The sequence below is a fragment of the Copadichromis virginalis genome, linkage group LG8 (assembly GCF_057382275.1).
Source record: "Copadichromis virginalis isolate Kocher_CV1m ecotype Utaka linkage group LG8, C_Virginalis_male_GT1.1, whole genome shotgun sequence".
NCBI classification, from domain to species: Eukaryota; Metazoa; Chordata; class Actinopteri; order Cichliformes; family Cichlidae; genus Copadichromis; species Copadichromis virginalis.
The window spans coordinates 6,012,310-6,018,021 of record NC_140625.1 but is presented as its reverse complement, the minus strand read 5'-3'; the positions used below and the strand labels follow the sequence as shown (position 1 = coordinate 6,018,021).

The 5,712-nt window shown below is 50.9% G+C and overlaps 1 pseudogene; it reads left to right on the top strand.

The window, feature by feature from the left end:
- The first annotated feature begins 267 nt into the window (after positions 1-267).
- LOC146702568 (uncharacterized) lies at positions 268-2,557 on the top strand (annotated as a pseudogene).
- The last annotated feature ends 3,155 nt before the right edge of the window (positions 2,558-5,712 follow it).

The window sequence follows — 5,712 nt, the reverse complement described above, 5'->3', positions numbered from 1 at the left end:
TTCTATAAGATGCTAGGGATTATTCTCGTGCCACCCGACACACCCAGCGCTCCCACATCACTGCAGGAGCAGCCACATCAAAATCCGCCCTCGTCACATTCCGCCAGCTTCATGAACACTACAGCTCGTGTTTCTCCGGTTTGGGAAAATAGAAGTTTTCGTTTTAAGAGCGATTATTCTCCCATAGGTTCAGAAGACTGTGCGCCTGACGTTCTTTCAAATCCAGGAATCAAGACTGTTTCGTCTGGAACGCTTTATTCTGGGGTTATGTTTGTTCAGTCAGCTGATCAGCAGCCACCTTCAGTTCGGTTAGCTGATCAGCAGCCATCTTCAGTTCGGTTAGCCGATCAGCGGCCACCTTCAGCTCGGTTTACAGCGCCACGTCTGGACCCAGCGGTCTCTGAGGAGAGGCTCAGGGGGGAGGTTATGGACAAGGTTTACCGCATGTGTGAGTTGTGGTGGGAGAAGCCCACGGAGGGGTTGCGTCGCACCGTGGAGAGGCGGCTGCAGGGGATGCTGTTTGAATTCCCCTGGTTGGTGGACTCCCTTAATTCAGTTGTCCTGGACTTCCTGCTTTCCACCCTCCACCTCCACTCTCCTCCTCAGGCTGCTCACCGGCCCGGACAGCTGGTGGATTCACAGCCTGAGACGCCGGCCCCGACGTCTACATGGAAACGACGTTCGCGCCGCCGGCGTTCCTCACCGCAGCCGCCCTCCCGGACATCTCAAGAACCGGCTGTGGTGAGTAATAAGGACACTTTTTCATTTCTCACCCCATCTGCTTTTTTGTTTTCAGTGGATGGTGACGCCGCTGACGCTGCTGCAAGCCGGCCTACAGTACGACTAGCGTCGCCTCATTCAGCAGTCTCCACGCCGCTGGCGGCTTCACCATCTGTGGATGTAGCGCCGTCGTCATCTCATCCGCATGTAGTCACCCCTCTGCCATCTTCTTCACCGGCTCTGCCTTCACCTTCCCCGCCTGCGTACACCGCATCACCATCTTCGCCTCCGGATCATCCATCTGTGACTGGAGCGCAGCCGGAGGTGCCCGCACGGCCAGCTGAGGAGCTCAGCATGCCCGAGCAGGAGCTCAGCGAGCGGGAGGAGCCCGCGTCGCCAGCTGTGGAGCTCAGCGAGCCGGAGGAGCTCAGCGAGCCGGAGGAGCTCAGCGAGCCGGAGGAGCTCAGCATGCCCGAGCAGGAGCAGCTCAGCGAGCCGGGGGAGCTCAGCATGCCCGAGCAGAAGCAGCTCAGCGAGCCGGAGGAGCTCAGCGAGCCGGAGGAGCTCAGCGAGCCGGAGGAGCTCAGCGAACCACCAGCAGAGGGGCTCGGCGAGCGGAAGGAACAACCGGCGCTGCCAGCCGAGCTCAGCGAGCCGGAGGAGCTCAGCATGCCCGAGCAGGAGCAGCTCAGCGAGCCGGAGGAGCTCAGCATGCCCGAGCAGGAGCAGCTCAGCATGCCCGAGCAGGAGCAGCTCAGCGAGCCGGAGGAGCTCAGCATGCCCGAGCAGGAGCAGCTCAGCATGCCCGAGCAGGAGCAGCTCAGCATGCCCGAGCAGGAGCAGCTCAGCGAGCCGGAGGAGCTCAGCGAGCCGGAGGAGCTCAGCGAACCACCAGCAGAGGAGCTCGGCGAGCGGAAGGAACAACCGGCGCTGCCAGCCGAGGAGGGGCTCTCGCTGCCAGCCGAGGAGGGGCTCTCGCTGCCAGCCGAGGAGGGACCCGCTCAGCCGGAGGTCAGCGAACCGGAGGGACCTCCACGTCTAGCGCGGCCTCCACGCCATCCACGTCCAGTGCGTCCACGTCAGCGACCGGCGCGTCATAGACCATGTGCCACGCCTCGCTGTTGCTCACTGGAGCAGCGACGTTGCCATCGGACCCGTGGCAGGCCACCAGAACCGTTCCGCCGCCACCGGACCCGTGGCAGGCCACCAGAACCGTTCCGCCGCCACCGGACCCGTGTCAGGCCACCGGAGGAGCAGCGCCGCCGCCACCGGACCCGTGGCAGGCCACCGGAACCGTTCCGCCGTGGCTGCCGGACCCGTGGCCGCTCGCCGGAGCTGCTGCGTTTCCATCAAGGGGTTAGAGGTAGGCCACCTGAACTGTTTTGCCGCCACTGTCTAACCCGCGGCGGGTCCCGCTTGTTTTGCCATCCTGCGGGTCGGCCGCCGGAACTGTGTTTGCTGCCGCTGGACCGGGGGATTGGACTGTTGAACTGTGTTTTTCTGTTGTTGCTTTGTAGTGGCTGTTTAGCGGAGTGGTTTTGGGGCCCTCCGTCCTGGACCTCCCGCCGCCCGCCCTGGGTTGGTTGTACTGTTGTTTTTGGTTTGTGTTTTTGGGTCGTCGGGAGCCGACCCTTAGAGGGGGGGTACTGTCATGGCCTGGGTCTAGGGACCCAGGGCTCAGGCATTTTCAGTGTATGTTTATGTTTATGTTTTCCGTGTGTTGTATTGGTTTGCTCTCCATCTCTCCATGTGTCTCTGTGTGAGCTTCCGGAGGTGTGGGTTCGCTGAGGAGACTGCGAACCCGGAAGTGGTCTACTCGAGAGACGGCCGCACCTGCCGCTCGTGGTCCTCTGCCAGCTGCAGCAGATTACGCTCGTCTAGGAACGGCATTTAGGACTGCAGCTGAGCTGAGGCCGACGCTGGATCCTTGAGTCAGAACTCGTCAGTACTGCTGTGAGCTTTTACGTAACCTCCGCGGAAACAGATCCCCTGCTAACCCTCTGCCTTTTGTGTTACCAGGAATCGGGAGCGGAGTACGCCTCTAAAGTCACGGTGTGGGAATTGGAGTTTTTTGGAGTCGCCACCTTTCACTTCTCACGGACATCTGCACTGTGTGGGATTCAGGGAGAATCACCACGGGACCACAGTGCTGGGATTTTGTATATAGTTGTGTGTTTTTCACCTCCTGTAAATAAATCCACTGTCCTTCACTTAGAGTCTCGCGTTTGGGCCCTGCTTTCACTGTCACTCCACGGTCTGCCATCGCAGCCCGTGACAGTAGTGATCGTCCCACAAGTGGGGCTAAGAGGTTTAAATCCATTAATTCCTCTCTCAAAGCCGATATTATTGCTGCTCTTTCACACTAAAACCTCCGTTGCACTTGCATGCTGTATGTCTTTTGGATCGGAGGATTGAAAGACTCTGAACAAATGTAACATATGCTGTTAGTACAGTATGGTGGTTGAACTGTTGCAGTCTAACCTTAAAGGAGAAGCAAAACATAAACAGAGAATGACTCCAGGCAGTGAATGAGATGATGCTGGGAGCTATGGTGCAGGGAAATTCAATCCCTCACAGTGAGACAAATTGTTCCATTAGCGACTTGCTGTCCTTTCAATTTCTCAGCCTGTTGATTAATAGCTAAAGAGCACTGTCTGTCACAATGGGAGTCCAACTTGGCATGTCTTCCTGGCTACTCCTCAGCCAAGGCCCCCTATAATGAGCCTGTGCTCTCGGCGCCCAGCAGCAGATTGCTTTGATGCTGCTATTTACCCAGCTTCTCTTGGCTCACCATACAAAAATGCACAAATCTACCCACTCGCCCCCAGCCCTCCAACCCCCGCCTGAAAATTGCAACAGGGTGTTCTTGGTAATGAAAAAAAACGAGACAGCACCATCGCTACAAATGAAAATCAGCATGGTATTGTCACTCACTTTAATATAATGCAGTAAGATGTGCATTTTCAACTTCTATCACCTCCTTGGTTCGAGTTTTGCTCCCGTGCCTCGACGAAGACTCGTGCTTAGCAGTTGGCCAAACACACAAAGCTGCATATTTCACCCATAAGGATGAAATAAGGCTACGTTCACACTGCAGGCGAAAGCGCATCAAATCCGATTTTTTTGACCCTATGCGACCCATATCCGATCATGGTATGACAGTGTGAACGGCACAAATCCGATATTTTCAAATCCGATCTGGGTCACTTTAGTATGTGGTACTGAATCCGATACATATCCGATGTTTTAGAAAGCGACTGCTGTTTGAACGGTCAGGTCGCATTAAATCAGTCTTTTACGTCACTGACACAAGACAGACGCCAATTATCAGCGCCAGAGAAGACATCGCGAACGCTTCTCTGGCCATCCCGTGTAGATATCAGTGAAACTGTTGGGAAGACAATGTTGGAGAAACGTGAACATTTTATTTGTACTGTATAATCTGCAGATTCTGACAGAAATCTGCAACTATCCTTTGAAGCACCGCTCCTCTCTAAAACAGCAATAAGGATCATTATTAGGTTATTTACATTATTATGTAAATGACAAAATAACTTAAAGCAAAAATTGGGAAATGTAAAGTCCGAACTCTTTATATTAAGGGCCATCTATCAAACAATACTGTTTGCTCTGGGTCTAAACAGAGCGCGTTGTGTGTGAAGTCTTCTTTTGCGCATGCGGGCCGCTTTGAGCGTTCACACTAGAGCGCGTTTGCTGTCGCATTTTATTTGTAGTGTCAACAAGCAGACAAAAAAATCGGATTTGATCAAAAAATCGGAATTGAGCATTAAGACCTGCAGTGTGAACGTAGCCTAAGAGAACGGCGGCAAAACTCAATTGAATTGGTCTTAGATGTTTAGTAAAACCTCAGTGTCAGGGTGGAATGCTAATGCTCTCCTAGCTCTTGATCAGGGCCCTGCGGACAGAAAACGCCAGCTTCCACAACCTTGCTTTTAAGATTTTAATTTACTCTGTAAACCTGAAGGGCCTTCTTTCACAATATGTGAATTATATGTTTAATTTTAACATTACGCTTCTCATTCCACACACACAGTTCACATCCCAGCAAACAGAATGCACCAGTTCACATAAAAGAATAACAAATCTTTACTCTGTAGAGTCAGTAATTCCAGTAAATCTTTTCAACACGTTTTATTTGCCTTTAAATATATAATTTTTTTGTCTAGTAGAAAGTTTGACATTTTTTTCTTATCTGTTGCTTGAGTTTTCTTTCCCTTAAAATAATTCTGAAAACTCAGGTTCATTCATGTTTGTCTTTATTTTTGCCCTTCTGGATACAAACCGAGTAATAGATTTCAGGATTTTCTTTGAAGATAGTTTCCTCACTCTGATCTCTTCCTTCCATTGTTTCTTGATCTTTCTGCCAAACTCAGTGAAACAGGGTTTCCTCTGGATATTCTCTATTTGTATCTGGTATGTTTCTATAGCATTATGACAGTACTAGATTTCCATCAATCACATATAGTGAAGCAGTCCTTTGCTATTAGCATAGTGAATTATGCTGATTCACTTTCACAAAACTTCTCAGCTGCAGAATTTTTCTTTAAAAAAAGGTTTTCTATACTGATTGAATTTTTGCCTCAGTTCTTCAAAGGATTTCATAACATCAGAGTTTGGATGATACAGATCGTGAATCCTTTCAAGCTCTTTAGAAGACTCACGTTAAAAATGTAGCATCAATTCATCCTGGGACAAAAAACTGGCTGCCTAGCAGGGGCTATACTGAGACATAGAGTCTGGTTCTTTAAAACATTTTCTCATACCATACCATATTTCAAACATATGTTTAAGAAATGAAGTACCAGTCCACTTTTGCAGCTTTTACATTATGTTAGAGTATAACTGCATGGTAAGCTGTAGTTTTAGAGAATAACATTCCACATGTGTCCAATGAGGAATGTTGTTTACTGACATATAATGATTGGCTTCAGTTGTGCAGCAAGAACTGCTAGTCACTAACAGAAATACTAG